At 40.2% G+C, this 27,226-nt stretch overlaps 1 protein-coding gene across 3 annotated transcripts in view; it reads left to right on the forward strand.

Annotated features, from left to right (window-relative positions):
* Positions 1-9,121: 9,121 nt before the first annotated feature.
* The window catches only part of LOC309699707 (beta-1,3-galactosyltransferase 1-like), a 182,454-nt gene continuing 164,349 nt past the window's right edge, over positions 9,122-27,226 (forward strand). For all 3 annotated transcript variants that reach the window (XR_014274438.1, XM_082522848.1, XM_082522847.1), the window contains exon 1: positions 9,122-9,398. The gene's annotated coding sequence lies outside the window, so the exon portion shown is untranslated. The remainder of the gene's footprint in view (positions 9,399-27,226) is intronic.

Below are 27,226 nucleotides of genomic sequence, written 5' to 3' on the forward strand. Positions count from 1 at the left end.
TTTTTATGGCCACACCCTCACCCCAGAGGCCTATTTCTGTTCAGGAATGTTGTGAATACTTTGAGATTTATATTAATTCCAATTCCTATCTCTACATTAATTTTTTTAAATATATAATTAGCACAGCATGGCCGTGCAATGATTTATGTTTTTTTTAGTTTTTATTCCTATTAATTATATTTTCACTTGTTACCTCTGAATTATTGAATCAGACCTAGATGACATGAAATTTTCAGCAAAATTATAATTCAAATATTCCTTTAATTGTTGATTATTCTCATTAATTTTCAATCATTTTATATATTTTTCCATAGTATTACATTTGAATTTAACAGATCATTCTGTCACATAACAGACACATATTCGTGAAATTATGATACATTTCTGAATGTATTTTTACAATCTAAATATGCATGTGTACAAAAAAATATATTTAAAAAACAAGTAAATTGTGTTTTACTATATTTGCAGTGCTGTTATGTTATTTTACCTTTGACATGTAAAATCACAGTTTACTTATGTAAATTTAATGATATTCTAGGAAGACAGTACAAAACTGTAAAATATACAGTAAGATACTTTGACATTACTATTTTCTGGAACAGTGTAAACAAAGGGCTCTTATCTTAGATGTTGCCCATAGGTGGCATCTTCTCTCAACAAGTAGTCTCAGTATGTCTTTATCCACTCATTTATTGGATAGATTAGTGAAAAGATGCAGAAGTGCATTAAAAGCCTGAACAAGGGAGTTTGACTGTTTGTAGTGACATGAGTATGTTGACTTCCAACCAGGTCACTCAAATTCAGGTGTTATCTGATCGAGTTGTTTTCTCTTTTTTCTCCATCTTAGTGTTATTCTTGCCCCTGAATGGAAGGAGTATGTAATCAGTTCTGTTTGTTTATCTGTCTGTTTGTTAGTTAGCAGGCTGGCATCTACAGTTTTCAAGATATCAATTTTAAATTTTGTGTGATAATAATTTATAATAATTTGCCCTCCCCAGGTTAACAACAGCCTCTACTACTCATGTCTGTGAGGAAGATTATTGCAACATGTTGATTATTGCAACAAATACATGTTAGTAAGTGCTAAACATACACAATTATGGCTGAATCAGACAGTTCAAATGCTGCTATTAGGCTACGTTCACACTGCAGGCGAAAGCGCATCAAATCCGATTTTTTGGACCCTATGCGACCCATATCCGATCATGGTATGACAGTGTGAACGGCACAAAATCGATATTTTCAAATCCGATCTGGGTCACTTTCGTATGTGGTACTGATTCCGATACATATCCGATGTTTTAGAAAGCGACTGCTGTTTGAACGGTCATGTCGCATTAAATCCGTCTTTTACGTCACTGACACAAGACAGACGCCAATTATCAGTTCTGGAGAAGACATCGCGAACGCTTCCTGGCCAATAAGTGTAGATGTTAGTGAAACTGTTGGGAAGACAACGTTGGGGAAACGTGAACATTTTACTTTCACGTATATTTTATGTACTGTATAATCTGATTAGTTTAATTCTAAAGTCCGAAGTCTTTAGATTAAGGCCCATCAGTCAAACAATATGGTTTGCTCTGGGTGTACAGAGCGTGTTGTGTGTGACGTCTTCTTTTGCGCATGCGGGCCGCTTTGAGCGTTCACACTAGAGCGCGTTTGCTGTCGCATTTTATTTGTAGTGTGAACAAGCAGACACAAAAATCGGATTTGATCAAAAAATCGGAATTGAGCATTAACACCTACAGTGTGAACGTAGCCTTAGGCTACGTTCACACTGCAGGCGAAAGCGCATCAAATCCGATTTTTTTGACCCTATGCGACCCATATCCGATCATGCTATGACAGTGTGAACGGCGCAAATCCGATATTTTCAAATCCGATCTGGGTCACTTTCGTATGTGGTACTGAATCCGATACATATCCGATGTTTTAGAAAGCGACTGCTGTTTGAACGGTCAAGTCGCATTAAATCCGCCTTTTACGTCACCGACACAAGACTGAAGCCAATTATCAGCGCCAGAGAAGCGCCCGAGAAGACATCGCGAACGCTTCCTGGCCATCCAGTGTAGATGTTAGTGAAACTGTTGGGAAGACAACGTAAACATTTTATTTGTACTGTATAATCTGCAGATTCTGACAGAAATCTGCAGCTATCATTTGAAGCACCGCTCCTCTCTTAAACAGCAATAAGGATCATTATTAGGTTATTTACATTATTATGTAAATAACAAAATAACTTAAAGCAAAAATTGGGAAACGAAGTCCGAAGTCTGCATATTAAGGGCCATCAGTCAAACAATACTGTTGCTCTGGGTCTAAACAGAGCTCGTTGTGTGTGACAGCTTCTTTTGCGCATGCGGGCCGCTTTGAGCGTTCACACTAGAGCGCGTTTGCTGTCGCATTTTATTTGTAGTGTGAACGAGCAGACAAAAAAATCGGATTTGATCAAAAAATCGGAATTGAGCATTAAGACCTGCAGTGTGAACGTAGCCTAAGACTGTGAGGGAAATGCTGTGCCACAGTTTGGTAAGAAACATAAAGAACACTAACCATTCATGAAAACAAACAACGTAAATGTTAACTGCTTTTTTTAAGACCCTACAATAATAGAGAGAAAATAATAATCATCAACAACCCCTTCTGAAAAAGCACTTGGCAACAGTGGAAAAACTCCCTTTTAATAGGAAGAAGCCTCCAGCGGGACCAAGTTCAGAGATCTGGAAATTCATGAAAATTTTCTTTTTCAGGTCTACTCAAGCAAACATGTACACAAAGCTAAGAAACCAAATTGGAAACAAAAAAAAACAATAGAAAACAAACCAAGTGAAAAAGACTGACCAGCCAATAAAAGACTGTGCAATTGTTCTTGAAATTTTACAGTATTTATAACATACTACACTTAAACATCCGGTGCATTTTTTACTGATAAAATCAATTCAATATGGAGAGATAATTAGAAGAAACTGAAGATGATATATTGATATATAGAATTCAATTAAGGTATCTGGCAGTTAGACTCTGATGGCCCATTACTGCAGAATGGAATCCCAGTGGTGATGGGGATTAGGACAGAACCTGCTGGAGTGCAGATACTGGTGGTGGAGATGAAGACGGAGGTTTGAATGGAGCCTGAGGAACAAGGGAGATGAGGGCAGAGGTGGGTTGCACAAAGGCGTTTGAAAGGGTGAATGACAGATGAGCAGTGAGATTTAAAGTATGCAGAGTGCAGGCTGATTGGCCTAAAGAAGGCCAGCAGAAAGACTATTGGACTAGACTAATTATGTCACAATGAGCTTGATAGTAAAGCTTAGATTAGTGACCAAACATGTGGGAAGCAGACAAATGTGTGACTACAGGTCTTCCTTATTGAACTTAAGCTTCATTAAAAAATCAGGTAAAGGATGGAGGGCAAAATCTGAGTTTTCTGGAATTGTGTATTCAAATGTGTTTGTTTGAAGAAGTCTGAAGCCCAAAAAAAATAAAAATAAAATGGGGCCGTATTTCAATATTAATTTTAAAATATAATAACTTTTAGGCGATATACTGTTTACATTTGATGTGTGCTTTAAGCCATAGCTTCTTTATTCTTACGTTTTTAATTGGGGCAATAGACCTTTAAAACATGAATCCAACTTTATTTATATAGTGTCAAATCACAGGAACAGTTGCCTCAATGCAGTTTAAATTGTAAGGTAAAAGACCCTACAATAGAAAACATTTCAGTTATGCTAAGAACATATCCCTACAGCTCATACACAAATCTTTACCTTTAACTTACTTTTCTTCTCAACTTTTCAAACCTTAGAACAAATAACTATGAATTAACAAAAGAATGTGAGTGAAAATGCTGGTGGCCATTCCAGTTTACAAGCCAAAGAATCCACTGCTTCTATCTTAGTGCCAGAAAGAAGAGAGCTTCTTCAGAGGTTTTGTAGAACTCAGGCATTGGAGAGTTGGTCCTTTACAGCAACACATAAAGTACCAAAGAAATATTAGGCAGCAGTTGTTTGAATTTTTTTGGCTCACCAGTGATTTCCTAATGAATAGCAGGGTTAAATCCAGCTCAGCACCTTCTATGCATGCTATCTTCGGCCTTTTTCCAAATTCTGTAATAAAAATCATAAAATGACCAAAAGAATTAAAGAAAGATCTTGCCTGTCTTACAGTGTCTACATTGCGTCTCCCTAGGGAAACAAGAAAAATGGACAGAAAGGTCAATAACTTTGGATGATGTCTGCCAAATTGGTCCAACACAGGGTGTAGATTTTATTAAACTTTAGAATGCACTGCTGCACACAAAGATTTGTTCTCGTTCTCTTTGCTAAGAGAATTTCCCAAGCCACTAAAAGGAGAACAGATTTTATACTTTATCTAACATCTACTTTCTAAATACAGTACTGGGCAAAGGTTTTGAGCCACCCTTTATTTATTTACATTTTGCTCATACAATGGGAAATAGGTAGTGTTTTATTAAAACATGCAAACATACATGGAAATACAAATTATACGGCAAAAGCATTCAAGCTTGAAAGTCATTATTTGGTATGACCACCTTTATTCCTAAACACAGCCTGAACTTGTATGCAAGCTTTCCTTAAACAGTCTTCAAGTATAGTTCTCCAGGCTTCTTGAAGGACATTCCAGAGCCTTTCTTTGGATATAGGCTGCCTTTTCATTCTGCTCTGTCAAGATGATACCACACTGCTTCATTAATGAGGCCTGGGCTCAGGGGAGGTCAATCCATGACTGTCATTATGCATTCTTAGAATAGAATAGAATAGAATTCAACTTTATTGTCATTGCACATGCACAGGTACAGGGCAACGAAATGCAGTTTGCATCCATCCAGAAGTGCTTTAGTGATATAGATATATTACAATATATATTAGCAATAATATAGATATGTGAGTATATTACAGAAATGGGTCTATTATGGTATGTTATAATGTACACGGTATGAAGTATGTTGTGAATATTCTATAACTATAAGTATGTACAGGCTGTAGTGAGTACAAGCTATGTACAGGCTATGAACAGGATATAAATATGAAAAACTATACAGAATATGAAATAAATAACTTTACAGAAATCTGAGATATACAGTTATACAGAAATGGGAACTATGCAAGTTGTAAACAGTTGTAGGATTAAAAATTATCAAATGTACATCAAATTATTTACACAGAGCTATACAGTAGTGCAGTTAAGATAAGTGAGATATAATTCCTACAGAGGCTATATAAAGTGCTAGTGGTTGTGAGTGGTGGTTCAGTCCATGTTATTATTGTGTGTTTGAGGGTACAGTTGTCCATTGTGGGTGTGTGTATGTTCAGTCCATGTGTTAACGTGGGTCAGATGTCAGGAGGCAGAGTTCAGGAGTCTGACAGCTGTGGGGAAGAAGCTGTGTACCTGGTGGTCTTAGTCCGGAGGCTCCTGTAGCGCCTCCCAGAGGGCAGGAGGGTGAAGAGTCCATGTGATGGGTGACTGGGGTCTTTGATGATTTTCCCAGCCCTTTTCAGACACAGCTTCCTGTAGATGTCTTTTATGGCAGGAAGTGGTGCTCCGGCGATGCGCTGGGCAGTTTTCACGACCCTCTGCAACGCCTTCCGGTCCGAGGTAGAGCAGTTCCCGTACCAGACTGTTATACAGTTGGTCAGGATGCTCTCGATGGTGCAACGATAGAAGTTCACCGGGATGTCTGAGGACAGGTGGTTCTTCCTCAGAGTCCTCAAGAAGAAGAGGTGCTGGTGAGCCTTCTTGACCAGCTTGGAGCAGTTGGTCGTCCAGGTGAGATCCTCGGAGATGTGGACTCCCAGGAACTTGAAGCTGCTCACACGCTCCACAGCCGTCCCCTTAATGTGGATGGGTGGATGTGGGTCAGCATTCCTCCTGTAGTCCACGATGAGCTCCTTGGTCTTCTCGGTGTTAAGCAGCAGGTTGTTTCTGTCGCACCACTCAGCCAGACGATCCACCTCCTCCCTGTAGGCGGCCTCATCGTTGTCACTGATGAGGCCAATCACCGTGGTGTCATCTGCAAACTTAATGATGGTGTTGGAACCATCAGCAGGTCTGCAGTCGTGGGTGAAGAGGGAGTAGAGGAAAGGGCTCATCACACAGCCTTGTGGTACACCGGTGTTCATTGTGATGGTAGATGAGCAGTGGTTATCCAGCCGGACATGTTGGGGGCGGTTGGTCAGGAAGTCCAGTAACCATTTGCAGATGAGGGAACTGATGCTCAGGTCTGTCAGTTTCCTGATGAGTTGTGAGGGGTGGATTGTATTGAATGCTGAACTGAAGTCTATAAACAGCATTCTGGCATAGGTTTTGTTGTTGTTCAGGTGTGAGAGGACAGAGTGCAGTGCGATGGAGACTGCATCCTCTGTGCTCCTGTTCTGGCGGTATGCGAATTGGTGGGGGTCCAGGGTGGGGGGGAGACAGGATTTAAAGTGTGCTAGGACCAGCTGCTCTGTAGCACTTAGTGATGATGGGGGTGAGTGCTACTGGGCGGTAGTCATTGAGGCAAGATTGGTTGGAGTTTTTGGGTATCGGGACGATGGAGGTGGATTTGAAGCAGGCCGGTACCACAGCGTGGGCCAAGGACAGATTGAATATGTCTGTGAGCACTCCTGCAAGCTCCCCAGAACATGCTCTGAGAACACGCCCGGGGATGCCATCAGGACCTGCAGCCTTGTGGACATTGATCCTGCTCAGCACCGCTCCTACATCGGTGGGGGAGAGAGTCAGAGGTTGGTGGTCTGGCGTCACGTCTGCTTTGGTTGTGGTTGTGGGGTTCCCTCGCTCAAAACGAGCATAAACGACTAGAAAGAGAGAGCATATTTCTCCTGTTTTGGCTTCCCTTCATTGGCTTCCTGTTAAATCCAGAATTGAATTCAAAATCCTGCTCCTCACATACAAGGTCTTAAATAATCAGGCCCCATCTTATCTTAATGACCTTGTAGTACCATATCACCCTATTAGAGCACTTCGCTCTCGCTCTGCAGGCCTACTTGTTGTTCCTAGAGTATTTAAAAGTAGAATGGGAGGCAGAGCCTTCAGTTTTCAGGCCCCTCTTCTGTGGAACCAGCTTCCAGTTTGGATTCAGGAGACAGACACTATCTCTACTTTCAAGATTAGGCTTAAAACTTTCCTTTTTGCTAAAGCATATAGTTAGGGCTGGACCAGGTGACCCTGAATCCTCCCTTAGTTATGCTGCAATAGACATAGGCTGCCGGGGGATTCCCATGATGCATTGAGTTTTTCCTTTCCAGTCACCTTTCTCGCTCACTATGTATTAACAGACCTCTCTGCATTGAATCATATCTGTTATTAATCTCTGTCTCTCTTTCACAGCATGTCTTTTATCCTGTCTTCCTTCTCTCACCCCAACCGGTCGCAGCAGATGGCCGCCCCTCCCTGAGCCTGGTTCTGCTGGAGGTTTCTTCCTGTTAAAAGGGAGTTTTTCCTTCCCACTGTTGCCAAAGTGCTTGCTCATAGGGGGTCATATGATTGTTGGGTTTTTCTCTGTATCTATGAAGCGCCTTGAGGCAACTTATGTTGTGATTTGGCGCTATATAAATAAAATTGAATTGAATTGAATAAAAGTTGTTGAGCTCGTTGAGGAAGGAGACATCAGAGGATGCGGGGGAGGGTTTGGTGGTCCAGTAGACTGTAATGGTCTGGAGTCCTTGCCACATGCGTCGGGGGTTGGAGTTGGAGAAGTGTTCTTCTACCTTCTTTTTGTAATGGTGTTTGGCTTTCTTTTTTGGCTTTTCTTCTATTCAGATGTGCTTTTACTGCATCTGGAATGTCTTTGGAATCATTGTCATGGTCAGAAATGCCAATTAGAGACTTTTTAGATATTATTGTTTGGTGAATCAAAATTTTGCAGATATATTTTTGCAAAATTTGCAAAGAAATAATATTACCAAAAATCTCAAATTGCATTACTCCATAAGCCCTGTTAGCTCAGATTTTCAATCCATTTGTTTAATTTGGCATACATTGGCCTTTTCTTTTGTTTTCTCTTCATTAAGAATGACTTCTTTACAGATACTCATCCAGTTCTGTTCAGGCTTTGGTGAAGAGTAAACAGATTAACTGAATGGCCAGATGCATCTCTCAGTCCTGCAAAAAGTCTTTGTTGGATTTCTTTAGAGCAAGACTTTCAGATATGATCACCAGCTGTAGATCTTTTTTTTAGGCCTGCCACCTATTCTTTTGTCTTTCACTTATCTTAACTTGGCTGAAGTATAAGCTGGACACAGTGGTGGGAAATAGCAAGTTTATGATTGGGAATAACTTAGTCAGGGCAAAAAATGTGACTATTTACTCTCTGTGTGATAACTGTTATTGTTGGGATGATTTGCAAATTCACCAGAAGAAACTGGAACAAATTACATATTTTTTTCCAACAGGCTGCTAGTAACAAAGTGTATATAGATGCAATTTAAAACTGTTTCTATGCTAAGTTATCTGTTATGTTTAGATGCAAAACTCATTCATCCCTTGAGTTAAGCTTGAATCATTTATTAGTTAGTGATTTAATGGCTTAAAACAATTATTCTGAATATGGTCAAATACAAAAGACTAGACCAATTTTTCTTTCTTTTTTTAAAGCAGCTAATTTCAAGGCCACTTTAAAAATGACAAGAAAGTCTGCCTCCTTGGAAGCAAACTGTAATGAAGCCACTTCACTTAAAAAACAAACAAACAAACAATAAAACAGCAAAACTGCTGACATGCTTAATTATTTAGTAATTATATTGTTGCGGGTGAACCTGCCAATCAAATGGATCAGCTCTAGCCATGAGCAAAGAGCATTTCCACCATGGGTCTAAAAAAATATGAGGCATGGACTGGAATGCCCATTAAATAATATGGACAACTTGAACTGACTCGTGTTTCAGTAGGTCTGTTTCATGATTTAATGGGAACATAATGGTGATGGCTGCATACATACTCAGTTCCCCTTCAATGGTTAATCCATGTCATTAATGGTGTCTCAATTAAATAAAGGCGTTCTTTACGGAAGCAGCTGGAAAACCTCCCCCCCGGCAGCAAAACTAGTACGCATGCTTATTTTCGTCCAGATGCCATCACATCATAAGCGCTCGCGCTCTGTTGCTTGAAAGTCAATCTCCGTTAAACAAAGCGGCATCACCCCGCTCTCTCTCTGCCGGGGCAGATTGGCCGCCATCCCTCCTCATCAAGGCGGCCTCTGATTGGACAGTCTCCTCTTCTCCGCTGACAGCCCCCCGCCAACCCACCTCCATCTCCATGAGCGCAGCGTGCAGCTCGAGACGCCGAGCAGAGGAGGTATCAGCGCTGTGTGAAGCGGACGGATCTAAGATTCCTGGACAACTTGTAAGGACGGGACGCGGACGACAACACGGGTGGGTGTTTTCATTAAGGGTCGGAAATGTGTGTGTGTGTTTTTTTTCCTTCGGTGTGTTATGTGTCGGGGAATTTTTCTTGCCACTAAAAATATTCGTTCGCTCCCAGCTCCCAGGGATGCTGTGTTTGGAAGTGACATTGAGTTAAAGGCTTGCCAAGTCGATCACATGCAGTTTTGTTTATGACTACGCCGTTTGACCCTTGTTGTGGTTGTAAATGTTGTTTCCTACTGTGGCTTTTTCTTGTTTCTTTTCTTTCTTTTCTTCAGCAGGCATGCGCCGAAGGTAATACTGAGATTTAAAACTTGCTACTGAAGATGTAGTTTGATACATTTTCGTCTTTTGAAATGGCACGACTCGGTGCTCGGAGCTGCTTTATACTGTGTAGTTCGCAGGAATAACTGCGGTTTTAAGTGCGTGGCATCATTTCAGTAAGAAGCCGGTTCACAGGTGTCGGGTTTATTTGCGTTTATTAGAATCATAGAAAAAGGCGAGCAAGGGCAGAGGCAAAATAAATCCAGATAAGTAGATGAGAGCATTGTGCATTTCATAATGCTTTGTACTTCATAGCTTGATATCAGATATAACGGATTTATCTGGCCTCTAATCCATGTCAATTAACATGAACTCAGAAAAGCCGTCTGCTCTCTGTTGCACAGCATAAAGGAATGTGTGTCACCTTGCTGTCCTTTATCACCCTGTTAGATACTGCTACATTACACCAAGAAGTCAAAAACTGAAAGCGAGCCATATAACCCTCAGTGGCAAGCTGCTGAATAGGATTTTACCTTGTAATCTAAGGGTCATAACACAGTTCTCGGTCAGTGTCTATACTTGCTGTGAACAGTGTGCCTAAGCCTCCCAAAAATCCATTCCTATAGATTTACTTTGACAGTTTCTTTGAAATATAAACACCGCACACGCACAAATGCATCTCCCTCCCACAGGACCGATCCTCTTTCTGGAATTGTACCATGCTCCTTGAAGTGCTTACATCAGTACTTCTTGACACTGTTTTTAAGCGGTGGAGTGTAACCATCTCTTTTGTGGGAGCACAACCTTTACATTGCCGCCTGGGTCGTTAATACGATCATCTCTGCCAGATTCTCTCATTTAAGCCTGTGTACTGGCATGCGACCAGACACTGGAATTGTGTGAATGACAGGAAAGTTCCATTTAATTTCAGAAATGTCCCGCGGTCCTCCATTTGTCTCCTGTGACACAAAATGCAGTGGTTTAATCTCAATTAGGAAATGACATCTGAAAATGGGAACCAGGACGTGGGTTTGGAGGTCTAGTTTGATGAAGTAAAGTATAGAAGAACTCATTTCCATTCTGCTGCTGTAATGCTGTTTAAATCCTCTGTTTGATTAAGCTCAAGCTTGATGGAAGCAATTTTTCTGTCACAAAAGCTCTGACAGATGTTGAGATTTAGAAACTGTTTCCACAATTGTAGGTGCTGCGATCACAGCTGCTAGTCCTTCTAAAAGTCATGATGACATTGATTGTGGATCAATAAATTACTGGTGCAGCGCTGGAAAGAGCCCCTCTGATTTTCCTCCTTTTACCTTCCCCCATGAAACTAATGAATTTGAGTCCTTTTTCAAAAGCTGTCTGTGCTAAATTATTATCAAACAGTCCTTCTTCAAAACTCAGTCGTTATATCTGCAAATAGGCTGTTGACATGTGCTGCGTTGTAAACTGCATCTTATTGGCATCCTGTGAGAGGAAGCAAGTCCCTGGGTGTGCATCTAATAGGCCTGTTTTAACTAATTTAACCCTCATGTGGGGGTTTTATGTGCCTGTTTGAGTTATTGGACGAATGCAATGCACAAAATCGATCTTTTGAAACATTTGCTGTTTGCAATGCAGGAAAATGAAGACTGTTTTTTATGAATCTGCAGAAAAGCCCTCTTAATTACATCATATTTTAGTTCTGGATATTATTGGAGCTGAATTTATGGAACAGCATGGGCCCTCCTGGATGAGATAAACTGCGCGTGGCATTGATGAATAGCATTTGTATAGAGCACAACAGAAAAGTGTATTACAGAATGGGCTTATTAACTCGTTTACAGTTTCAATGCACTTATGCTTTCCTTGTCCACACGATTTAAGGGGAACTCTGTCAGCTTGTGGATTACTGTTTGTTACTGCACGCAGTGGCATTTTGGTGCCCTTGGGGAACATATTCCTTTAAAGTGTACAGCGTGGTTTGTCAAATGTCAGTTGGATTTTCTTTTTCCTTTGGCAACTGCTACTTTACGAAGACCTTTACATTGAAATGAGCCCATTTTAATGTCATTAGCTTCAATGTCTTATTATGTTTGGAAACACTTCATCATTGGGATTTAAGGTCAAGTCACCATCCGACCATCATGCAGGAAGGAATCCACACACCGATGCTTCAGTTGAGGACGTTAAGGCTGCAATCATGGATTCTTCGGCTACTTTTTGAGAAAGCTATGTTTGCCTGTGATCGACATCATCAGGTCCAGCCACATTTTCCAATTCCTGGAAAACAGATTTTACCGTAGCTAGGTGATACTCAAATATTCAAGGCTACCCCTTTTTTTACACTTGCACGTTAACCCTGCACATTGCTACATCCTTGCCTTCTTTCCTTGTGCAGTCAGGCAGCTGCTGTGCTTCTTAAGTGACAGTAACTGTGGCAAAATGCTAAATATACATATTGGGTAGGGGTGCAACGATACACAAAATTCACGGTTCGGTTTGGTTCGATACTTTGGTGTCACGGTTCGATATTTTTTCGATACAAAAAAAATGTTCATGCCTTTTTAATTTGTCATTTATTAAAATTATAAATATATATTTTAACTCAAAAGTACAGTTTTTAAATTTAACCCTAACCCTTGTGCGTGTTTTTTATTTTGACAGCGAATGCGCACCTGCGGACCACTTATGAATTTAGACAGTTTTTAACTCTCAGTGATGCCGCAGTGTTCGTTTGACTTTGGGACCTGAAGAAGACGGAGTTTTGGACCCAGTTTTGGATTACTCCGCAAGGCTCCTGACTACGGCAGCCGTAATGCTCCGCCAATCCATCAAGCGGTGCGCCTTCATAGCTAACCAAAGTCGTACTAAAACATTTTTTGACAGATTTCTGCGCGCCGTACACTGCACAAAATCGGTTCGAGGTCAGTAAGCCCAACCAGAATTCCTATATAAGACTGTAATGTATGTTTGCACTGATTGCCGATCACGCTTCAACTGAGTCGTCCTCGGTCAGAAGGAATTTTACTCCACAGTGATGTAGTTCAAATAACTTGCGGACTTTTAACAAAGGCACACTGTCGATTTTTGAGAAAATTAAAGGATGTTAAGTGTGCCTTATAGTGTGTAACATACGTTATACAGAAGAAAAGAATATATCGCAATATATATCGTTACCGCACATGCTTCAAATTATACTGTGATATGGATTTTAGGCCATATCGCCCAGCCCTACAGCCTACATTGTTAAAAGTGCCTTAAACAAGCTGTTGCAAGTTGATTTCACCAGCTATAATGATGAGTACATTTACACACTGTAACTAATTAACATTAGCCCTATGACAACAAAAAGGAAACTATAGCCTGGTCCCTGGTTAATGAGGTGTGCTTAGATTTATGTTAGCTAAAGAGGCTTTTGTCAAAGAAACACATCTCTATGATTTTTGATCCTTGGAGAAATAATGAGTGGGTGGTGTCTTTTTAGTGGTTTATTCCCCAAAAGAGCACACTACCCTAACCTTAAAATCTGACAGACACATCAGTTTTATTGATCTCAGGCTATACGTTAACTCACACAACACGCTTTAATCTGCTAGTTTGTACAGATCAATTGATTGACCAGAAACTGTGGAGCTCACAGAGGAGGTAGCTCTCCCCCACACAGCCCCCACACAGGTTATGTCTGGTGACAAAATCTGTTAGCGCTTGTCTAATCTTATTGACCACTCAAAGCACTTTATACGACAAGCCATATTTACCTTAAGTCCAGAACACTTTATGCTCTGGACTTTATGCTTCCTTTGGGAGGAAGGAGGAAACCTATGCAGCCACAGGGGACAAAAAATGCCACAGAGAACCAAACTAAGACCTTCTAGCTTTGAGGCATCAGTGCTTCACCAGAACTGTTTCTTTTCAAGTCTGTTTCCAGTTTTACCTCCTCCAGCTTGTCGGGGGGAACACGAAGGTATTCCCAGGCCAGCCAGGAGATATAATCTCTCCAGCATGTCCTTTGCTGCCCTGGGGGCTCCTCCTGGTGGGACATGCCCAGAAGACTTCACAGAGGAGGCGGGCAGGAGGCATCCTTATCCGATACACCTCAACTGGCTCCTTTTGATGTGGAGGAGCAGGGGCTTTACTCTGAGCCTGTCCCGGATGGCTGAACTTCTCATCTTATCTCTAAGAGAGAACCCAGCCACCCTTTGGAGGAAGCTCTCTATTATGTCTCTGAGATCACCTAACCCAATGTTTGGCAACCTTCAACATGAAAAAGAGCCATTTTAGCCCCTCCTACCAAACAGTGAGAAGATCTGCATTTTTTATATATATAGTTTTCCTTTTTTATAAAAGCCTGCAGCAGCCACAGCTGAGGGGCTAGTTGCTGTCCTCTGTGCATGTGCATAATGCAAACATCATAGGATCCCACAAACAAATAATGCTTCATTGTGCTTCTAGAGATAAGACACTTTTCAGGGTATCTTTGAGCAGAGCTGTCAGCAAAATCAGAGGAAGCCCAAAAAATGGTCACTGACTGGCCAAAGAGTTCTTATCATTATTTGAGTGATTCTAATTCTGCTAATAATGTAGTATTTGCCTAAAAGATGATGCTTCTTTGACTCGTCTCAACTCTGTGAGGACACAACCGGCAGTATTATTCTCTGTGGTCTGATTTATTTTAGAGGTGAAGTAAACATTTATTTATGCTGAAGAATCAGTTGGCTGTTTTTTCCTAAATTGTTGGGCCCTAACTCTACTTGCTTGATTAAATTCTTTAACTATTTTGTACAGAATTCCACTGCATCCAACCCCTGTAATTGCTGCTGTGTCGAAGCATCTCCCTGCAGGCCATTGGAGCTGTTGCCTTTGACCTCTTCTTGGAGCAGGGCAAACAGCAAAGAGCATTTCCCTTAGGGGATCAGTGACGTATCGGATTGTTGTTGTTCGCTTGGCCTTCTCTCTCAGTAATTAATTGTCAGTTTAATCGCAGCACGAGGAGGCAAACCAATGGAGAGAGCACTGCCCAGTTGCCTGTTCTCATGCAGAATTAATGGTTTCTGTGTAACAACTCATAATTTACAATGCATTAGATTTTATGACTGTCTGGCTACACTGTAATTACTGATAGGAGGAGGCTGTAACTTACAAGGCTGTCATCTTTTATAAGCCCTGAATTTTGCGCTGCTACAGCAGTACGAGTTTTCTCTGATTCTTTTCTTTCTCCGAGGGTGTTCACTGTTTTTCTCACTGATGCGCTGTGACCTATGCAGTTCCTACGCTCCCCATCTTGCCCTCGCTCTTTCAGCACTGCTCTCTCTGTGCCTCTCGGTGGAGCAGGCTTTGGGAAGCGGCACAGGCGACTCTGTTTTCCATCGAGCTTAGCACCTTGTGATCATGTCTGTGACTATCATCCATTTGATAATCTTGTTGGCTAGAGCTTAGCCACACGTCACACAGTTCTGCATATGACCCTGCAGGTGCAGATAGATTTGAATCCAGTAGCCCAAAACTGTGGTTACACTGGGGTTTTTTTTGTTTTTGTTTCAAACACAAGTCCTTTCAGCAACTTGGCACACGAATAGAACAATAAATGGCCTGGTTATTTGTCAGTGTGTCTGGTTGTTTTTACAGGATCGGACACAAAAACATGCATGCTGTAGTGATACTACAATAATGGCACAGCGACATTGAAACTAAATAACATGTTGTCATCTGTGTTTTTCTCGTTTTGTTTACAAAAATGATGAATGACAACACAGTAAGCTGTTAATATCTCAAATGCTCAGTTGGCAGATGCCTCCTATTGTTTTCTTGCAGACAACAAACCAACAAAAAATGAAAAGCCTGAGCTGAAACAATGTCACATTTTCACTGCTGGTGCAGTTAAGATAGGTTAGTCATCTCTAAAGCCATTGGGGTGTGTTCTAGCACCATGCTTATGCTGAATCTTTCCCTGGCAGCTATAATATCTTGTAGAACCACATTTAGCAACAGTAATCATTTTCTGACAACGTCAGAGGTCATCAGTAGAGGAATTTTGGGTTGATGGCTTTGATTGGGCCATTGCAACACTTTGGTTCTTTTCGTTTTCAGTCATTTTGTTGTAGATTTGCTGATGTGTTTAGGATCATTATTTTGTTACATTGTGTTACAGCTTTCAGTCCTCACATTTGATTTTAGGGTATTTTTGTATATACAGGAGTTTATTGGTGACTCAGTGAGGTCAAGGTTCTGTGGCCCACATTATGAGTCCCCAAGGACTGTAACTTGACAGTTGGTAGTAGGGCTGCATGATTTTGCATAAAATGAGAATCACGATTTTTTGGCTTAGAATTGAGATCGCGATTTTCTTTTCCAGTATAAATATTTATTGCACTTATTAACTGCACATCATCTTCATAACAGTTGAGACTGAACATAAAAACAATAAATAAACATAAAAACAACAAATGTCTCACGTTTTGTTGTTGCCGCAAAATGTTGTACTGCTTGAAATTCCGTCTCCACCGTTGCTCGACGCTGCGTGTATAGAGCAGGTAGTGCAACAATAGAAAAATAGTTGCGGGACGGCACTGTGTAGCGTTTGTCTAGGGTGTTGATCATTTTCCTAAATCCCTTGTTTTGCTCAGTGTTGATGGGAGCCATATCTTTGGTCAGGTGATAAGTGATAGCTTATGTAATTTCTTTGTGCCTGCGGGAGTTCGACGTGTATAGGGAAGCGCTGTATAAGGTTCCCGTTATTGATGTTTGGGTGGTTGACCGGGACGGATTTACTCCTGTCACTTTCTCGTCATCCCTGACGTGCTCTCCGTTGTTTTTTCCCTGCTAATTTTAGCATCACACGGCACAGCTTCTGTATCACGTGGTATAAGGCTCCGCCCTTGTCATTTGTTGAGCAGGAAGAGTGAGCGCTTGTTTTCATGCAGATTACGATAAGTATGAATTATGGCCAAGCAACTCCACTTCGGTCTTATCTTTCCAAAGGGCATTGTTCCAGACGTTGTGTCCTTTGTTCAGTTGCAATTTTGCAAACCTCCTGCCGTGTTTTAATTAGAGAAAAAAAAAGCCATACTTGTTCAGTCTTTTTTCTAATTATACTCTCATAAATGCTAACATTTAACATGCTAACTGGCCTGTAGAGTCTGAGGCTACGTCCACACGTACCCAGGTATTTTTGAAAACGCAGATTTTTCTATGCGTTTGCACCTTTCGTCCACACGTAAACGGCGTTTTCGGTCACTGAAAACTGAGATTTTTAAAAACTCCGGCCAGGGTGGATATTTTTGAAAACTCAGTTTTTGCATTTACGTGTGGACAAGAAAAGCGGAGAAAACGCAGGAAACGCAGTGTCAAAAGTGTGCGCCTTTTTTGACGTCACACTGTGCGCCACGTTATTCGGTGAAATGAATTTCTACAATACTGTTACTGTTAATTGTACTCTCTGCAGTGTTTACATGCTTACATATACACACACAGTTACTGTCTCCCTCACACTTCTATGCCCCATCCTTGTTTACTATTTCCCACCGAGGCTTCTAGACTTCTGATTGGCCAACATTTCTACACGGTTAGGAATATATCGCCATCTGTTGCTTTGGCATGTTCCTAGCAGTGTTTTCCTTCATTTCTGCGTTTACGTGTGGACGGGATTATTTTTTTAAACGAAAACGGAAAATCTCCGTTTTCAAAAATACCCGTGTACTTGTGGACGTAGCCTGATGTGGTTTCTGGGTTTTGCTCGTCTGAGATTATTACTTACTCCTTGGAAATGTGGTAGCACACACCTGAATGCTCCAGGCCTGTTGGTGCACATGTGTGCACCTCTAATATCTAGTTATGTAGAGGTGCACACATGTGCTTATAATCAGTTTAGCGGGACCCGAGTGCTACTTGCCATCTTAATTCCTATGGAAACAGCAACAGTTAATGTTTCACACCTTGCTTCTGCACGCTTGCGTAGTTTTTGTTAAAGAAGTAACGATTTGTCAGATGACTCCTTTATGTGAACGCATATAGAGGCTGAAGCAGAGATACCGGATTAAGAAAGACTTATATGTGACTGGGGTTTTAGGTTTTATCACACCAGCGAACACAAAGAAAGCCTGGCAATGTCTAATGTCCTTTGCAGCAATCCTCTGCAGTCTAATAGAACAGCTTTGTGATTACATTGTTGAATTAAAGTGAGTTTGTATGAATCACAGTGCTTATTTTTTTTTGTTTCTTTGCTCACACCTTTGAGGGTCAGCTCACATTTCTACCAGTTGTGGTATCACAAATCAGAGCTGTGTTTCCCAGCACCCTCTTATCTCACAGTCTGTCAGCTCTGGCTGCATGTTGGCTGTTTCTGCCTTCCCATTTCCACATGTGAGTCTGCTGCAAAAGCCTTCTGAGCCCCTCCCCTGCCACCACGCTTAGTGTTGGAAGAGTGGAGATCTAAGTCTCCTAGCCCCGGGTTTTTTTAATTAGGTTCTGATGATGGGACTTTTGCTGGTTTGCCAAGCTGGCTACTGTGACTTCTGATGTCTCTTGGTTCCCCTTTGGTCAAGTAGATGATTGGATTCTGTTGGTTTTTGTTTTTTGCCCTTCTCCCCCGTCCCTCTTCTCAGCTGTTTCTCTTTCCCTCTTTCTTCCTCCCCTTCTTTCCTCCAGTCAAGTCTGTCCCGTATTCAGCAAGTGAAAATAAAATAAACAATAAAAGGTGAATCAAATGGACCATTATGGCAAGGCTGGGATGGTCAATTTGGTAAAGTAAATCCGTTGGGCATCTTTTTTTGCCTTTAGACAATAATTCTGATGGCAAAAGAGCCAAACGGGACAGGCAAAAAAAAAAAAAAAAAAAAGTAGATGATTGGATTTTCATCAGAGTGGTCAAATAGCAGATGGATAAACCTCTCTTGGTCCAACTCCAAAGATTGTTTAACCTCCAGTGCAGTAGGAAAGCAAAGGTTTGTTTGGGTTAGGGCATCTTTCTGTATTCTGCTGCCATGCACATCAGAATCAGAATCAGAATACTTTATTGATCCCTGGGGGAAATTATTTTTTGTTACAGTGCTCCATTTTAAACCAATATTAAGACAAGACAGACAATACGCTAACTAAGAATACGCTAACTAAGAATTCCTAACTAACATTCCTTGTCAAACTAAATTTGAGGGTCTAAATTTAAAATTTCTGTAGTCCATTATGTTGAGAATATTTGGAAAATCCTTGTGAAAGAATTTCAGAAATCATCCATTTCAAAATTCATGCGTCAAAAACAAAGCTGTTTCCCGCATTGGAAATGGAAGGCATGTTGGACTTGTATGCCTGCTATGGCTTCCAGATTCAAATACAAATGGTGGTGTCACTAAATAAAGTAAAGCAAGTTTTGTCTGATTCCTCTTTCCTCATTGTGAAAGCCCAGCATGGTTCCATACTGATATTTATATCCAACAAGCTTTAGGGGGAAATGGGATGAAGAGTCAAAGGCTTGCTGTTTATAGTTCTCTCAGCTCAATTAATTAAATACAGAGAGTTCAGCTTGGCCCTCAGACACCACATAGGAAATGATTTAATTTTACTTTCTGAGGCACTGTGTGTAATATGTTGTACTGCTTTTTGGCATAATCCTTTAGGTGATATTAATATCTCCCTGTGTGCACGCTTGATTTCAATCAGCATCTGCTCTCAATGAGCACATATTCCTCAGTGGACCCGACTAACCCATTTGAATAGTTGTACATTTGACATCTAGACCTAATTATAGAATATGCACTATTGCATGTGCACAAGCACCATCCAGAATTTTGTCAGTCCTTGCCAAACTAAACATAGCACCAATTATTTTAGGTGTATTTGATGCACTTGCGTGTTTAAATGTCTTTATCCTCTGAGCCCAGTATGTAAATTTGACATTTGCTTCTCAAAATAATGTCTCCCAAATTGATTTTGGGAGTAGGCAGACAAAATGTGGAGCAATCTTATTCTCATCTTATCCCAGTTGGTCTTGTTAACAGCCTTCGTTCTCAGTTGTTGGAAGATAAATATATTTACATGGGACAGACAGATATACGTATGATAACGTTTCTGAGCTGACCTTCTGGACTGAATAGGTGCTTCCTGTAAAATAACTGAGAGGTTCATTGAGATCACTTGTGGTAGAGGGTGCAGCAGGTTACTGTATACACAGTGTTATGATTTGCCACTGGTGCTTTCATTCTGATCAAGTTTTTCTCTTTAGATCGTATAGGTAAAGCTTTTATGCAATCTTAACACTATGCTTTGCTTTATTTTGGTGGAACATCCTTTAGATGTTTAAATGTAGTCAATATCCACCTCTGGCTGCTTGTGGGATTCACTTAATATTCTCAGTTGAGGAGTTTTCGTTCAACTCTCAATATTGATAATTGTAACATGAGTGAATCACCCCCTGAAAAGTTAGAACAGTTTGGAAAGTAAGCCAACAAATAAATACTGGGAAGATATACCTTGAACTACATTCATGGTGAGGCTGCCCTTGCTTAAATGATGCTGTGAGTATTATTTCGGACAATCATCTGTAGGGTTGGGGTTTGATAGCCGGTTCAATTTTCAGTTCAGCTTAACAGTAGCAACTCCATCAGAGATTTCCTGTGGATGCTAATGAGTCTTGCACATTGGAAAGAAAGAATTTTAGATGATTCCTCCTACATATTTTCAGTTCATTAATATTTATGACATGCTTTAATTACACAGCTCTTCTTAAGTCATGCCACAGCATCTCAGTGGTCTTCTCTCATGGTTAAGGTCTGGACTCTGACTTAGCCACTGAAAACCATGTATTTTCTTTATTTTCAACCATTCTGATTTGCTTTGGTCCATGCACCCTCTCCTAAGTTTCAGAAAGGATGGATTGTTTTGAACGTACCAGTAACTGAAGAATCACTAACCATGTTTCTAAACACTGACTGCAGGAATATTTCCTCATTGGCAGGAATACACAGTAGGAATGAAATGTCTTTACATATTCAAAAGTTCCTTTATGTTCAAGTGAAGTGTTCAAGAATTTTCTCTATTCTCTTCTTGAAATAAACGCCTCCTTTTCAAATGTAAATACTAGTTAATTTTCTTATTAAGCAGACTGAGAAATTTTAGGCTTTTCCACATTGGTCGTATAAAAGAATCAGATTTAAAACATTTATTTAACTTCAGGAACTTGTGAGCCATTTGTTACAGCTTTTTTTTGGTAGTTTCAGACAATACAAGGAGATAGATTACAGATCTAAGCTTCTTCCTGTTGTAACAAACTGAAGCCAAAACTAGAAATATGCTGTGCCATTCTGTGACTGGGGTGTGGAAACATGGTATCAAAGTCATGTCTGCTATCAGGTCCAAATGCAAACACCTTTGAACTAGGGCTGGGTGATACGAGGACTCTAATATTGTGATATTTTTTGGCTATATTGCGATACTGGATATATCGTGATATGTTTTAATAACCTCGAAAAACAGATGTTATATTTAACCAGTGCCTAAAATTCCTCTGGTGTACTCATTCAAATCAACAATTCCATATTTATATTACAAAAAATCGGAATGGATTGAAATGTTTTATTTGAACCATTTTTTAACCATCCGTTGCACACAGAGGTTTTTCACAAATGACAATACTGTCACAGTAAGCTTCTTTCTGGGGTCAACACTAAACCTTTAACAAACATCACAGCAACAAAAAAGTACATCAAGTAATAATTCATGAGAGAAAATAAATAAATAAATAAACAACTGAAATTAAAAAGGTGCTTCTAACCAATGTTCCCTCTAAGTTTTCATGTGTGAAAACACACAAACTCCCTGAGCGGTCCCTTGGACCACTGTGAGCAACAGCAGACGTGTGCACTGTTGTCACGTCAGCATCGAATCCATCTAAGTTACATGGTTTATTAAAATAATCAAATTACAGCATTTACATCTATGTTAGACTACTTTTAATTAACTGCTTTAGGCTACTTACAATGAAAATTTAAAAAATCTTGTTCATGACCTGTTTAGTATGTTAACACTATTGGAAGTAAAAATAACTTGAACTCCAATTTTGAAAACAAAACTTTCTTTTTTTAATAAAGCTCTGACTTGTATTATGAGTATGAGTCTGTAGAGTCCTGTAACTCTCTGTCTGCAAAATACAGCATATAATGACCAGTGTATGACCAGTGTATCAGACTGTTGAAAACAACAGTCTAATACATTGCTGGACTGGCCATCGGATATGATGGTAAATTTTTGTTTTTATCCCCCGTAACTGTCACGGCGAGTGAGGTGAGCCGTGTGGAGGAAATGAAGGAGGATCCAAGTGCAGGCAGTCGTGAAGGTGTAAAGGTGGTTTATTGAACATGAAAGTAAATACAAACGGCAAATGGAGCTGGAACTAAACTATACTGGGAAACAACTAAACTACAAAGCACAAACCTGAATGAGAACGAGCAGAGGAGAATGACGATGGACAGCAGGGAGAGCACACGGATGTGACATGGTAGATACACAGATGACGCAGGGTGGAAAACACAGACGGACCAGCAACAACAATGACTGAAGACATGACTTAAATACACAGAGAACCACAGGGGAATTACACACAGGTGGTGGACACAGCTGGGAATAATCAACAAGACGAGACAAAGGTAAAACTGAACACACTCACATGAGACGCAGACCTTCACAATAAAACAGGAAACAAAACACACTTTACTAAGACACAGACTAGACAGAGACAGACTTGAAATGACATATGAAACTAAACCCACATCTTAAACCCAGATAAACAGAACATGGAACTCTAATAATAGACATAAACATTACCATAACACGACAAGAGAACAAGAACACAATCCCTGATGCAAACTTAAATCAAAACACAATAAACTCAAAATACTGGGTCCAACGGACCCAGAACCGTGACAGTAACGGTGTAAACAGTGAAAGGTGGCGGATTGGACAGATGCTGGCAGATGTGTAAAAATAACTCAACTGTTTGGTGGTGGCTATGGTGGAGCTTTCACACATTCAGTAAAATTAGCAAGTGGTGGAGGCCAGCAGGTGGATGAGGGAAAGGGGAGGCGAGGCGGAGGAGGAGAGATCTGCGGCGGCCGCTGGTGCGATTGTCAGGTGAACTAAACTTCAGGTAAGAAGTTATGAACTGCAGTCTAACTGGGTCAGATATAAACCAAGTTTAGATATAGTTTATTTTCGTTTTGCTAACCTTTTACCGTCAGTTACAATAACTCGTACTGCGTACTAGCTAGCTTGACGGAGTTTCTATACTGCTGGGTGGGTGCTATGATGTTACTGATAGTGAACTTTATTTTATTCATAAGGTTAGTTAGTAGAGTTGCCAACCGTCCCGTAAAAGACGGAATCCTCTTGTATTCAGAGTTAATATTACACGTTTCATATTGAGCTGAAAATAAACACGATTTGTCCCGTACTTCAGCTAGAGTGAAAAAAAAAGACATAAAGCTGGAGTTATTCTGTCTCTTTACGCTGTCAGCTGCCTCTTCTTCTCTCTTCTCTACCCCTCCCTCTCCTGCTGCTACTTCAATCACAAAACTGATCAATGATCAGCTGATCGGCGTTTCTGCCGCAAGTCCCGTCTCTCTTGCTTATTTATAACCCACTTTGCGCCAGAAAGAGGAAACTAGCGGAGGTCGTGTTAAACAACAGAAGCACCCTTAAACTTGATAAGCTGTTGTTAGAATTGATTTAATAATACTTTCTAGTATCAGCTGATGTTTGCTGGAGCCACAGCTGTAAAAGCTGCTGGTCTTGATATCAGTTGGATATGTGGTGAGAGGGAAACACGAAGATGAAACCAGGAGATGTCCTTACTGAATCATCAGAGCTGAACAGGTGATGGACAAACAGGTTTACCTTTTAGGTAACATGAATGAGTTGAAGGGAAGTTATGAACTGTTTCGGAGAGACAAATAACACCAGGATCCTTTTCTAAGCGGCTGACAGCTGGTAACTGTGCAGGAGCGGGTCTAGCAAAGTTTTGCCAGGGCACAAAGAAATACTTTTCTTTCTTATTCTCATTTAAAATTTCTAGCTTTTAACAAATAATTATCCGAATCTTACAACTAGGGCTGGGCCATATTATACCATTTACGGTAATACCGGTACAGTGTTAGGCAACGATAAGAAAATGAAATATCGCGATAGAATATGGGTAAAACACGCATGTGCACATGGCCGAAAAAGCATGTTGTTAACGGAGAATGATAAGGGAGAAAGCGGATCGTTCAGTGAAACGGATGAACCAGAATTGGTTTGTAAAAATGGTGCCACTTCAGTGATCTGGAACTGGTTTGGTGTTTGTCCGTCAGATACCCACCAAAGCACTTTTTTATGTAGAACATGCAAGCAGGCCGTCATTGTTGCCGTATTTATCGGACTAAGGTGCTCGTAAATCTGGGTGTAGTCTGGGTCCTGAAAACAGAATTTATTACATTTAACGGAGTTGGAAGTTAGTGGAAGTTAGCTCGCTAGTTTCGCTAGTTACCTAAGCATGATGTAACATGTTCTGACTGAGAGATTTCTGAAAAAATTCAAACATACAGCTCTGCTATCACTTCCAACATAAATGAAGACAGGAAACTAAACAGTAAGCAGTGACGTTAGTAAGGTTACTGAAGTTGGGCGAGCTGGTATATAATGATGTGCTACGTGATTGCTAGCGACACACAGTGTTGTCAACTTAACGAATTTGTCGCTATATTTAGCGAGTTTTCAGACCCCCTTAGCGACTTTTTTCTAAAAAGCGACTAGCGACAAATCTGGCGACTTTTTCTGGTGTTATTGGAGACTTATTTATGACGACTTTTTGACGTGAAAGTGCGTATCGCTTTTACTCTCAACAAGCAGCGGGTGCTGCCGTGGGCACCTCGCCTGTTCCAAAGCGCTCACGGGCGGAGCATAGTCTTCCCCCAGCTGCTATCAGGGCAGGAGATGTTCACACCTATGCGTCCAAACTGCAAATGAATCGTGCATGAGCGAAGCCGCTGCTCCCGCACTGACTGTAACGCAGTCAGTTCTTCTTTTACTCTTATGCTGTTTTTTGGATCACAAGGTTTAAAACTACTTATAAACACACACACACAAAGTAACTCCACCAGAGTGCCTATTTTGGGTCACTTTTGCCAGTCCAAGCCCGGGTAAAGGAGCAGGGTTGGAATTGTGACATTAAAAAAAACAATAATTGCTAAAATAAATTTAATTTGTAGTTCTAAATAAACTATAAATGTATTTATTTACGTTTTTTTTTACTCACTTTATGTCTCTTCCACGATGTTATCTCTCTCTTCAACAACATAGGTTACAATTATATTAGCATGACCTATTATGCAAATTAGGCGATGACGTCATTTAGCGACTTTTAGGACAACAAATAGCGATTTTCCTTACTGAGGAGTTGGCAACACTGGCGACACAGCTATGTTAGTATAACATAAACAGTGAAGCTGGAGGAATCAACACTAACACTTTTCCACTCGATAAAAGTTAACATGAAGTTTCCTGATGGTTAGAGACAAATGCAATCACATGGCAGGATGCTGTAAACGGACCAAACTTCAGTCAGGAGATCAACTGAGATAATCCATCCACAATAGAAGGTTAGTCATTAATATTTGCAATTAATGACTAACCTACTGCAACAACATGGGAATAGAGCAGCTGTGATACAATACAGGATTAATGAATCAATGGTACAGAAGTGGAGGAAGCAAGAAGAATGAGTTGAATAGTTTTATTTATCTGACTGCTTTGTTTCGCTTAATGTGTCTTATAATCCCGTGCACCTTATGGTCCAAAAAACACGTATTTGACTTTTTTATTTGGCACACTACAGTTTAATGTTACAAAGCACCTCTTTTTAACTTCAGTGGATATTATACATGGTTATGCTCAGGATATGTCAGCCCATTTCTACTGGAAATGCCTTTTGGTTAAACTTTCAGCAAGGAATTTGCATTTGGACTGTTAAATTTTTATATAGCTTTTCTGCACATAAAAAACAGCTGCTTGTTTAAGTGAAAATAAACAGATGGGGTTTTTTTGTGCTAGTAATGTTGTGGAGTTGTATTTTGTCTCGCAATCAATTATATCGTCAGTTATATCGATAAATATTTTTGGCCATATCGCCCTGCTCTACTTACAAACAAAGTTTTCATCTGATGTCAAATGTATAGAAATCCATTATTGTACATAAGTATGTATATGATGCCAGTATTTTCCCACATTTTCTAGATACTGTACCAGTACTGTGTAAAATGCCATCAAAAAGTCAATTAAGATTTATTTTTTCTCATCTGTCTTTCTGTCTCCTTTCACTTTTTAAAGGTTGCCATGTTAGAAAAAAATATTTTGCCCTGCCATGCTGTTTATTGATGTGATAAATAAATAGTTTGTCAAAATATCACTAAATCTGTCATTTATTATTTTTAATATTCAGTAATGGTCATGTGTCACCTCTAGTCTTCTCTGTCTTAATGTCAGATTTCCACCATATGTTGTAGATAGTTCAGGAGGTTAACTCGACCAAGCAGTCTCTTGGTTTCGGCAAAGTACTGTTTAGAATACCAGAATAGGGAGTTAAGTTTATCAGAGTGATACATATATACCAACAAGACAGTGTACATCACTGTCACAACGATGTTTGTTTTCATTCAAAGGCTTTATGGTTTTTCCTATAATACCTGGTGGGCCCGTCTACAGTCAAAATGCCCGGGCTGATTTTTTATCCCAACTATTGACTAGACTACACACTAACTACACAAGATTTGCGCTAAAAGTTGCAAATTTCTTACATCTCAAAACACCGCCGTCACTGCTAAAACTTCGCCCCTTCCTAAGCAACTAAATGCCATTTTGCATTTAGTTTTTTTTTTTTTTTGGTGGGGGTTGGTTTTGCTCACAGGCGGAGAGTGCTTTCGAGCGTTTACCTTATAAAACACAGTTTTTACCGTCTCTTCCCACAGTAAATGTAACGATAGTATTCAGGAAGAAAGTCTAATATTGTATGTATATATATTTCTTATCATAACTGGTTTTACGTGGCCTATCAACACAATTTAAAAACTGGTATAAAGTCCACACTTTTTCCGTCATTTGTTTCCGTCTGTCCTGCTCACATCTCCAATGGTTGTTCACGTTGTCATTAATTTGCCTTCACACAGACCGTGCCAGCAGTGCGCAATTGCGCACACGCGCAACTTAGAGGGAACATTGCTTCTAACATATGAAATTGTAAAATACAAATGTGATGCCCTCAAATTACAGAAAAAAAAGTCTAGGCAGCGACTATAAAAAAGACTGACGTAGAAGAGCCACAGGTATCACACCTAGTTTATTTGACTTTTTCTTTGATGTATCAGGGAATGTTGGCATGCGGGGTTCAAAACATTCTTCGTTTTGCCATAGAATAAATTCGCGGTACTTCTACCTTTGGCAGCAATAGTTTTACGGCATGTTTTGCAAATTACTGCATTTTGTTCAACATCCTCCTTGTGAAATCCAAATAACAGCGAGTATATTCTCTATCTGGTAGTATATAAACATGCAAGCTCAGTGCAGTGTACCGGGTAGAA

This window comes from Aulonocara stuartgranti (assembly GCF_965226115.1).
Source record: "Aulonocara stuartgranti genome assembly, chromosome: 23".
NCBI classification, from domain to species: Eukaryota; Metazoa; Chordata; class Actinopteri; order Cichliformes; family Cichlidae; genus Aulonocara; species Aulonocara stuartgranti.